The sequence below is a fragment of the Alligator sinensis genome, unplaced genomic scaffold, assembly GCF_000455745.1.
Source record: "Alligator sinensis unplaced genomic scaffold, ASM45574v1 scaffold199_1, whole genome shotgun sequence".
In the NCBI taxonomy this organism is placed as follows: domain Eukaryota; kingdom Metazoa; phylum Chordata; order Crocodylia; family Alligatoridae; genus Alligator; species Alligator sinensis.
In genome coordinates this window covers 749612-761425 of record NW_005842008.1, presented here as the reverse complement: position 1 = coordinate 761425, position 11814 = coordinate 749612, and the positions used below count along the sequence as shown (strand labels likewise).

General features: G+C 43.7%; 1 protein-coding gene across 20 annotated transcripts in view; it reads left to right on the top strand.

The window, feature by feature from the left end:
* The window catches only part of TGFBR3 (transforming growth factor beta receptor 3), a 185677-nt gene that overhangs the window by 83862 nt on the left and 90001 nt on the right, over positions 1–11814 (top strand). The gene's annotated exons all lie outside the window — the stretch shown is intronic.

Sequence of the window (11814 nt, the reverse complement as noted above, 5' to 3'; positions counted from 1 at the left end):
GGGGAATGAATTTAAAATTACTCTAATAATTTGATTTTACATGTGGAATAATATAACAAAAATTTATAAACTTATCATGTATAGAAACTAACTGTTGGGATGTCATCTCAAATTCAGTGCTATCTTGGATTCAGGTAAATACAGTATTATCTCATGAAAATAAATTCTGCTCTGTATTGTATAGTTAACAGACCCTTAAAATAAGATATGCCCTTGAGGGGTTAATCTGACCTTAAAAGTGACCTAACTAGGCTGTAGTCACTTAGCAGAGGAGACCATCAGCCAAGCTGAACGGGTCTTAATCACAGTCATAAAATAATGGGAGAAATTATTTCAGCCAAAATATATCCAGAAAAAAATAATCAAATTTCTAGACGTAGTAAAAGTGAGCTTGGGAAAGATACTGCTAAGTCTGAGTACCCAACTGATAAACTATTTCCACTGCAAGACCTTAACAACATATCCTGAACTAATATTTATCACACTGTGCTATTCTCTGTAGAATTACATGTTGCCGGGAGCTGATTATTATTCTTTCTTTAGCAAAGTAATTCTGTTTTTAGCACTAGAGAATTTTTGAAAATGAGGCTGGAAAGAAATCCTGGGTCATCTCCGCTATTCTTCTGGGTGCAAACTGGATTTTTCTCTTCATCAGTCTCATGTATTTACTTCAGCAAGCACAAAAACACCTTTAGGAATAAGTATATAGAGCAACCTTCAGGTTGCATATATGCACACTGGAAGTTTCTGTACACTTTACAAGTACAATTGCTAAAGTAGTCTGAGAACTGGGTGGACCCGAGCTTTTAGACTATTGAATATGCTTGCAGAAATATCCAGAACAGGCATGTATAAACTTGGGTGTTGTTTTGTGTGAACATAACCAGAGGCTGAGGAAAGCCTTTTGAAAATTTACCCCTTGATGTTGGTGGTCTGATGCCTTTACTTTGTAAATTATCTTCTTGCCTAATCAGCATCTTTATTAATCCGTGGTCTTCCAGAAATGTACACATACGTACATTGTACATACGTCCATTGGCTTCAGTGGTACTATCCACAGTATGCAAGTATCTGTAGGATTAGGTCTTAAAAAGATTTAGGAATGTTTTAATACAGTTATCATTGTGATCACTGTATTAAAACCAAATAGAAGCTGGTCACCATGTGCTTGTGCAAAGATTCAAGGAGACGCATATTAACTTCTAAACAGCTGCATGTGGCTCCAGAGCTGCAGGTCGGACAACCCTGAACTAGATGTTTTCCCAGAACTGTGCACAAGTGATGGCTTTTTCCATTGCTGCAGTGAGATCCTCCTTCATGCAGGTCTCACCAAGGAGTCAGCAGACGAGCAGGTGCCTTCAGTCTGGACTTTACCACACTCGTATGTACTTGTGTCACTAGAGTAACCCCATTTGATCATGTTTGTTTTTGATCTTCCAGTTTGTGTGGAGATGATTCAGGCATTGCCATTTTGGCCAGTCTAGATGAGCCCCACTGGGAAGGTCCTCTTGGGGTTCTAGGTCCATTTCAAAGAACCTGATTGCATGTAATCTTTCCTTCCATAACCTCAGTCAAGCCCTGTCAGCTGTTGTATCCAAGGGCGCAACACTGGTCACAAAACTCTTTTGCATTTTAGGCCATTTAGTTACATCTGTGTGACCATAGAGCAGATGCCTTTTGGCTCGCTACCTTTCTTCTAAAATCAGGTGGTCCAATGCAAGCCAGTAAATACAAGCTATCTTTCAGTGTTGGTTTTAGATATCCTGTTGTTTCATGACGGCTGTTGTTTAGAACTGGGTCTAGTTTCTTGGCATGAACTGATCATTGCATGCTGGACATCCATGCTCTGCAGTGGAGTAACACAAAGAAATAGCAGTGCTTCATAATGTAGCTGGTTTTGCTCCTCACTTTGAGGTGACCAATTTTTGAAGTATGTTGTTGTGGACACTGACTTTCCCTTTTGTCTTCTCTACATGTACTTTGAAGGTAAGTGTTCAGTCTAGTGTAATCAAGTACACAGGGTTTGGGTGATTAGTCAGTGGGGTTCCATCCCAGGTGATGTTTAATTTCCACTTGGCTTCTCTATGGTATAGGTGAAAAGCTGTGACCTGTGTCTTGGTTGGGTTGGTGTAAAGCTGGTTCTTACTGTAGGAATCTGAGAGGTTGCTCAGTGTATATGTTAGTTTGTTTGCAACAATAGCAAAGTCCTTCTCTTGTGACATGACGCATAAATCAGCAGTGTATATGAAGCTCCTCATATTACTCTGTATGGGTTAGTCATTGGTCACTGTTTAAAAAGGATCGGTGCTAGCATACTACCCTGTGGAAGGCCATTTTATTGTTGTCTCCAGCGGCTCTGTTTCATGCGCAGTTCTAGGTAAAAATGTCTATTTTCCAAAAGAGATTGGATGAGCTGCGTTAGGTGGTAGTCGTGCATCATATCATAGACTTTGGCAAGCCGGTTTCAATGGTTGACTGTGTCGTATGCTGCTGATAGGTCTACAAACACAGCACCTGTTATCAACCCTTTCTTGAATCCATCTTCTATATGCTGGGCGATGTTTAGTATTTGGTCAGTACAGGACTTGTTCTCGTATTAGATGTTGTTCAATATGAGGTGAAAGGCAGTTGAGATAAGGCGTTCATAAAGCTGATAAAAATGGGACAGGAATAACACTGCCCTAAAAGTTCTCTGAACTGGAGGCATCCTTCCCTGGCTTGAATAGAGCTATTACACGGGCTTGTCACCATAGCTTAGGTCAGGGGTGGGCAAAATGTGGCCCGGGGGCCAGATGTGGCCTGCCACACCATACTATCTGGCCCATGGGGCCCCTAAAAAATTTAGAAAATGAATATTTATCTGCCTTGGGCTGCCTGTCACATGGCCCTAAATGACTTGCCAAAACTCAGTAAGCGGCCCTCTGCCCAAAATAATTGTCCCCCCTTGGCTTAGGTATTCTAAGAGTTGATGAGCACTTGCTTAAAAGGCATTATACCCCAGGTTGTGGGTAAGTGCTTGATTTGCTCCGTGCATAAATCGAGTCCAGCTGCTTTGTCATTCTTCAAGTGACTTATTCAGGGGTCAAGTTCATCCATTGTGTATGGCATGATAAACTGATTGTCCTCTAGATCAGTTTGCCATTTAATCCATATTTTATGTTGTTTGTTTGAAGCTTTGCCATTGAGTAGAAGCTTTTGAGCCACCTGGCTAGCTGTGATGTTGTGGCATTGCTGTACCTTCGTTGGGTCGTTACTTGGCTTGCAAATGATTAATTGTGCTTTCCTGCTAGTGTGGGCCATTTTTTCCGTTGATTAATTCTTTCCATTTCCATCTCCTTTCTTCTTGGAGCTTGTTAGTCAGGGCTGTCCCTGCTGCAATAGTATCTTCTGAGAAAGGATCTCTTTGAAACATTTACTGGTATTTTTTTGTATTCAGCTGCTAGCATGGGAGTAAATCTGGTATATATTCAGTTCTGCATCCTTGAGGTATATACCTCTTGGATTCAGTTTTGTGCAGTGCATTCATGAAGAGGTTGTAGTTATCTGAGACTTGTTTGATGTGTGTCACTTTTTTGTCAAGGTCTTCAGAAAAGCCTCTCCAGTCTGCTCTCTTAAAATTGAAGCATCTGTGCACTAGTATCATATTTGGAGTTATGGTCGCTGTGACATCGATAGTGATTGGTCTGTGCTGTGTATGGGGAATGGTCTTCAACACATCTTTTTTGCACATAACTTCTATATTGCTGTCAACAAAGGTGAGGTCTGAATTGCAGCTTTGTTTCCTTCAGGAGCTAGTAAAAAACCAGGTAGCTGTGAGTCATGGGTTGGGCTTAGGTGATATGCCTCATCCTACATCTCAACCAAGTTGCCATATTCATCGTTTTCATTGCAATGCCATGTAACACTGGCTAAAAGTCACTGATGATCGTGCATGCTTTTTCATGGTCTAGGTTTCCTGGACTCACAAAGGGAAAGCGCTTCCCTGGTAGCTTATAAATGGATGTTATTGAGATGTTCGTACTGATGCTTAAAATTGCAGTGTTCTGTCATTAAGGTTGTGTTGATGATGAGCTCTGGTTTCATGAATAACTAGATAACTGTTAATTAGAATAATAATAATACATTATTATTATGATGATGATGGCAGTGAGGGGGAAGATGGTGGGGCAGTCAAGCAGCTTGACCTCTGCCTGTTGCCCCCTGCCGTTGCCCCCTTGCCTTCTGCTGCCTGAACCCCCTGGTGTCTGCCTCCCCTTTCCCCCACCCCCGCTGCTTACCCTTGTTTTGGTTGCAGCAGGGCTCTGATCCTGCTCCAACCTGAGACACAGAGCACATGTTTGTTCTGGCTCCAGCTGTTACTGGGCTAGGTTGGGGCCAGAGCAAACACATGCTGGAGCCTTGTCGGAGCCAGAGCAAAAGTTGCAGCTATCAAGAGACTTGAAGGGTAACAAGAAGGTTTTCTACAAGTATGTCAGCAACAAGAGGAAGATCAAGGAAAGTGTGTGTCCCTTATTGAATGAGGGAGGCAACCTAGTGAGAGATGATGTGGCAAAGGCTTAAGTACTTAATGCCTTTTTTACCTCAGTCTTCACAGGGAAGGTCAGCTCCCAGACAGCTACCTGGCAGCACAGTTTGGGGAGGAGGAGAGCAGTCAACAGTGATGAAAAAACAGGTTAGGAACTATTTAGAAAAGCTGGACATGCACAAGTCCATGGGTTCAGGTGTGACACACCCAAGGGTGCTAGGAGTTGATTGATGCAATTGCAGAGCCACTGGACATTTCTTTGAAACATTTGGCAATCAGCAGAGATCCCAGATGATTGGAAAAAGGCAAATAACTTTAAGAAAGTGGAGGAGGAGGATCCAGGGAGCTACAGACTAGTCAGCCTCACCTCAGTCCCTAGGAAAAATCATGGAGCAGGTCCTCAAGGAATCCATTTCTAAGCACTTGGAGGAGCAAAAGGTGATTAGGAACCGTCAGCAAGGATTCACAAAGGGCATGTCATGCCTGACCAACCTGATTGCCATCTATGATGAGTTGACTGGCTGTGTGGATGCTGGGAGAGCTGTGGACATGATCTATCTTGACTTTAGCAAGACTTTCGATAGTCTCCCACAACGTTCTTGCAAGCAAGCTAAGGAAGTAAAGGTTGGATGAATGGACTGTAAGGTGGATAGAAAATTGGCTTGATTGTTGGGCTTAAAGGGTAGTAGTTAATGGCTCTGTTGCAGCCAGTATCAAGCGGAGTGTCCCAGAGATCAGTTCTAGGGCCTGTCGTGATTAGTATCTTCATCAGTAACCTGGGAGATGGGATGGAGTGCACCCTTAACAAGTTTCCTGATGATACCAAGCTGGGGGGAGTAGTAGATACGCTGGAAGGTAAGGCAAGATTTCAGAGAGACCTAGACAAATTGGAGGATTAGGCCAAATGGAATCTCATGAGATTCAATAGGGACAAGTGCAAAGTCCTGCATTTAGGACAGAACAATCCCATGCACTGGTACAAGATGTGGACCAACTGGCTAAGCAGCCGCTCTGCAGAAAAGGACCTGGGGATTATAGTGATCTGACTATAGTTACAGTGAGCTGACAATAAGCTGAATATGAGACAATAGTGTGCCCCTGTTGAGCAGAAGGCTAACAACGTACTGGGCTGCATTAGCAGAAACATTGCCAGCAGATTGAGATTATTTATTCTCCTCTATTCAGCACAGGTGAGGCCATATCTAGAGTACTGTGTCCAGTTTTGGGCCCCTCCCACTACAGAAAGGATGTGGGCAAATTGGAGAGAGTCCAGCAGAGGGTAGCGGGTGCGTCTACACAAGATGTTTACTGTGCAGTTGACTAATTAACTGTGCAGTAGACATCTCGGCATCTACACGTGTGCTCCTATTAGGGCACACAAAACTAATAAACTTCACAGCAGGTAGTGAGTGTAAATACTATTATGGTAGTAAGGGGGCAGGCAGGTAAATATAAGTACTACCCTGCTGTGGAGTTTTTTTCGTGCAAAGCAGTGCACATGTAGATGCCAATTCAGCTGGCTGGGGCACAAGGGTGCTTCAGTGTGGGCTAGCTCTGGCTAGCCCCATGCTGAAGCATCCTCACGCCCCAGCCAGCCCCTGTACAGCACACTGAGTCTGGTCAGAGCAGCCCCAGGCTGGCAGGCTGGTCCCCACCCTCCCCCCAGATCCCACTGAATCTGATATTGAGTAGAAAAGTAGTGTATATGCGGTTTCTGTCTTCCTAAAATAGCTGTATTAAAGTATACTACATCTCTGATTTACCAAACTCCTAATAGAAGCTCAGCAATTTTGCTTTAGGATGTTGATTAATTTCTCACTCTGCTTTGGAAGGAACATCCACTCAGACAGAGTGCACATAAGGCCAGCTCTTTTTGAAGGAACACTATGAAACTCTCTTCTCACTCTGACCAGTCGTTGCTCTAAAGATTTGAAAGAACCCAGAGCACAGTCTTGGAGCCTACTGTCCAGCTCTCTGACTTATCTGAATATTTAGGCATTTGTAAATGAATCCTTTGTCAGAATCTTCAAAATAATTAGGACTATCCCCTTTAATAAGTCTGAACTTCCAGTCCTTACTTGGCAGGAGTAATTTGTTTGACTTATGAGAATTGTGTCGCATAAAGAAGGGCTGCAGCATAGAACCTATTCGCTCTCTTGTTCCCAATATTAAGCCTCACTGACTTTCTCTTTCAAATACAGTGACATACCTGTACAACTAATAGTTCTGGGGAAAGCAGGAACTTCCACGTAGCTAATAAAGTGCTAGGTCAAATTAGTTTAACTGCTTTGATTAATAGGCAGTGGCTTTCTATGGCCAAATAAGCTCTCATAGCCGATCCCTCCCTCCTTTGGCCCTAGGAGCATATTCATGCCTGCAGCGAAATCTAGCCTCCTTTAATGTGGCTTTTTCATCTTGTTTGCTCTGGTTTGAAGTTTTTGTAGGTTGTTTTCAGTCAGCTCATAATTTGCTGGTCATTGAATTTGGCAGACTTTTCAAGTTTTACCCACCCGAACTTCCAGAGGAAGCTTTGTGTCGGCCAGAACAGGCTGCTTTATTTAGAGCATGGTGTCCAGCAGAAGCATCAGTTGATGAGTGTATACTCTTAAAGAAACAGAAATGAATCCTCATGAGGTAGACAGTTCTGTGTAAAAACCTCTACTATTCTTACATTCTTAGAAATGGAATGGTTTGCTGTAAACAGAAAATAGAAACTATACATAGTTTCACAAAGACAGATGAAAGCGGCTGTGAAATATTGCCAAGAGACTCCACAAAGGGCTAAAGGACTAAAGAAAAATGTCAGAGTGACTTTTGTAATTGCCCAAGTCTTTTTTTTTTCTGGGGTTGAGGGGAGGGGGTGTTTGGTGACTCATTTTAAATAACCTGTTTGAGCTTGAAACTGGACCCTGTTTTACTGACACTTAGTTTCTTCCTCAGTGCATGCACAGATGCAGATCTGGTGAGAACTGGGCCTCTGGCACTGATTCTATTTAGGTTTTTACATTTTAAGGGTTTGTTTTTTTTTCTTAAAGTGCTGTGCTATAAAAAGGCCTTTTTCTCTCTCTTACGCTAGTGGCCCTACACACACCCTATTTCAAGCAGAAGTTTGTATTTTGATTTTTGGAGCAAGTTCCCTGAAAATCAGCCTTCCTCATGAATTTCTATTTAGCATAGTGTGGAGTACTGTAGCTTGCCTGTATTATGGAGCTGCCAGTGCTATAGCTATATTGACATTGCCCCCTAGTGGAGATGCACCTAGCAACAGGGGAGGATTTTTTCTGCTGCCCCCTCCCCCAAAGGAAAGAAAGTAAACAAGTCAACAGAAGCCTTCTTTTGCTGGCATGGCTCGGGTGGGCAAAATACAGCCCACAGGCGAGATCTAGCCCATCAAGTGATTCTGTCTGGTCCGTGGGTGCCCCCCTGGAGGAGAATTGTCCAGCCTGCCACTGCCCTGCTGAAAGCTGGCACAGAGGCACTGGCACAGCTCCGGTTACTAGGCAGCCAACTCCTACTTTCCAACCTGCCTCGACTGCCCAGCCCCAAGGCTGGGGGTGCTGGAGAGAGGAAATTTCTGCCCAGCAAGACTTTTGCCCTTGGCGAGAGTCAAAGTGCGGCTGACCCAGGCAGGGCTGGGGCCCATTTTGTGCTGCCATGTGTGGCTGGTATAGAGACCTGGTCTGGTGCCTACGCCTTGGGCTGGGAGCCACGGGTGATCCAGGCCTGGCTGGGCCCAGCTATGTGCCACCACGTGCAGCTGGCATGCATAGTTGGATTAACGGATGGGCCACTACCCCAATTCGGGGCCCCCAGGATCCTCATCAACAGGGAAGTGAAGGCCGTGGTTTTAAATTTGGTGCTGGTTTTGTCTCCCAACAGGGAGACAAAGATGGTGCCAAGTTTAAAACTGTGACTTTCACGTTTGCTTCCCTCTGAGCCGGGAGTGGGGCCCCTCCACCAATGGGGCTGGGGGGCGGGCAGGGCTCGGGCCTGGCAGGTTGGGAGGCGGTAGGTGGGCCAGGAGCACTGCACTGATCCTCTGCAGGCAGGTGGCGGCACTGGGGGACCTTGGGGGCTATGGCCACCCCAAAATTCATCTTAGCCCCCCTATAGCCACCCCTCCCAGTGCTGCCACCTGCCCGCAGAGGCATGGTGCAGGGCTTCTGGCCTGACCTGGCCTGGCCCTATGCATCTGTGTGACCGCACAGGACATAGCCGGGCAGCAGCTCCTTGCAGGTAAATGTAAGAGGGGCTGGTCGGGGAGCTAGACAGAGCCGTGGGCAGCTTGTAGTGGGGGAGGGGTGGGGGGAGAGGGTCCTGCTTCAGCCACCCCAGGGTCTAATTGTTCAGGATTATTGTTCAGGCCACAGCTGGACAGGGAAGCAAGCATTGATGGGCTAGGAAGCTCTGCTTTCCCCCACACCCAGGCTCCATAGCCATGGGTGACCTTTATTTTGAGCTATTATGCAATTCCCTCTGTATACACTACTCAAACATAATTCGGGACAAAAAATATTTTTGGAAGTAAAATTAAAGTATTTTTAATATATATTTGTTTTCTAGTATATGATTTTTATTTTTATCTATAATTTGTTAAAATGCCATTTTTTTTAAAAGTGTTTGTGTGTGGTCCTTTACTAGATTGATTTGGCACTGTTCTCAGTCAGGTCTGATGCCCCTGAAACCCCCACTGATTGGTTGAGGGTGATGGGGCAGGTTATTAAAGGGTTCATGCCTGTGCCTTGTGGCCTAGGGGTAGAGATGTAAAATTTCCAGAAATTTTGAAGCCATGGGAAAAAACGGGTTTTTTGGTACAAAACGGACACTTTGGGAAAAATTGAAATATATGCAATATGTATTTTCTTAGCACCCTTTACAGATCTAAATTGGCTTTGCTACTTTAAGAACAAAAAATATATTATCTATAACTTGGTTTGCTCATAAAATTATCATGTTTGGTATATTTATTAAATTTAAAAGTATCATTTATTCAGACAATAATTACAAATTTACTAATTGAATTTACTTTAAAATGTTTTTAATTTTTGTTACATATGGAGCTGCAAGCTGCTGAACTCTAAGGAACCTAGCATCTCTTAATTTTTGCCAGTTTATGAGAAGTAGGCAAAAATTAAAGTTGAAAATAGAAGAAACCATCAACATTATAGTAAAACAAAGAAAGTGATTAGGTACTCTGGATTAAGTCTTCTCCACCGTGTTAAGCAGATACAGAAAACATACATTTTTAGAAAAAGAGCTGAGAAAGAAGGGAGAAAAAAAACCCAAGACTCATTGAAAACAAATTTTGCTACATGAAACTTTGTCTAATCAGTCTCATTTTCTGAGCTATCACTATCAGCAGTTTCTGCTTCTTTTGCTGCTTCTGATCCTTCATTTTTATCATCTTCATGGACTCCTGAAAACTGAAGGTTTGTTTGGATTGAGACAAGCTTCTCTACTCTTTCAAATGTTAGTTTATTTCTTGATTTGGTGTGAGTATTTCCAAACATAGACCAGTTTCTTTCACATGCTGCAGAAGATGGAGAAATCTGAAGCAGGCCAGAAGCAAGAAGAGTCATAGGCTGTGTTGTGCAAAGGCCTTGCCACCATGTTGCAGGAGGGGTATGCTTGGCAGAATCCCAGACTGCATTCCTGGACCAAATACCTGAAGATATTATGTATTCTGCAACATTTGAAAGTACCTTTCCAACATCAAGTCAAGTGTGTTGCTTGTTTTGTAATCCAGTCAAACGCAGTAGCAGTGCTATCATCACTAACATTTCTGGCTTTGAATCTTGGATCCAGGCGATTTGCAGCAGCATGAAGTAACTGGCAACAAAATTCTTCCCACCTGTTAATAAAGTCCTTCACTTTTTTTTTTCTTCTGTACTTGTAAGCGGAGATCCACTTAGATTCTCAAAAACAATTGATTTTATCTGGGCCATATGGTAAGGAATGTCTGACAAAAGTGCACTGCCTGATTCAGATGCAGAGATTGCTGAAGAAATTGCCTTTAGAATCTTCAGGGAGTTCTGCAGCTGAACCTAGAAGACATCCTCATTAAGTACAGTGTTCCTTAGGTTTCTGGGTACTTTAAGATCCTCAGTTATTACTGTTTCTTGAAGAGCTTCTTTGTTTTTAAGTAAACTTTCAAATGAGATCACCACTGCACCCCATCTTTTGCTCTTCTATAGATCTTTTGCGAAGTGTCCAACTTCACGATGTTATTAAGAAGCAAGTTTAGCCCATCGGATGCACATCCTATTGCACTAATATGTGGATATTTATCCATTATGAACTCCCATGCTGCTTTCACGTTGCTTGCATTGTCAGTCAGCAAAGCAAATACTTTACCACTCCCAATATTCTGTAGGACTTCACGTATTTTACTACTGATATACTCTGCAGTATGCCTGTTCTCTCCTGCTTCAATGCTTCTGTAAAAAACTGGTTGAGGTGCTGTTATCACAAAGTTTATGATTCCTTCTCCCTGCACACTTGTCCATCCATCTGTAAGTACTGCAAGACACAGTGCTTTGTTGATTTTTTCCTTGCACAGATTGCATTACACATTCATATTCTGATTCTAAAAGAGGCTTGCTCAAAGAATGTCTGCCGGGCAAACAGTATGATGGTCTTAGTTATTTAAAAGCTTCCTGCCAGTACGCATTTTCAGTTATTGACAATGGCATCCCAGAAGAACATATTGATCTTGCAAGAGCTTAGTCAATTTTTTCCTGATCTTCAGGTATCACCTTGTCTACAAATGAAGCTATTGAGAGTCTTTTGTATACAGTTAGTTGCAATATTTGTTTACTTGAGGATGTTGATTGGGCAACCTTTTGTGATGCTGATGTTATAGAAGCAGCAGCAGCAATAGGAGGATTTCTGGATTGAGAATGATGCAAAGGGCTACCTGCACTTCCATCATCATGATCTACCTCCTCCTCACTTATACCCATGAAGGATTTTTTAATGAAGCTACTCCAACGCTGCTGGTGGCTCCTATGGGTGGTCGCCCCCCCCAACCGCTGACACTGCCAGCGGCATCTGCAGGCAGTCCCCGATAGCCACTGGTCACCACTAGTGCTGTCAGCGGTGTATGTGGGTGGTCACTGACTGCTGGTCGCCATTCACCACTCTCCCTTCTCCTTCCACTGCCAACACCACCGCAGCTGCCTGTGCAATCTTCCCACTCGCCACCACCATGCCCCTGCTGCCAACAACATTGCCAGTGCCTGCGGGCAGTTGCCGTACCCCCCCCCCCCCCCAAACCCCACGCGGGGAAT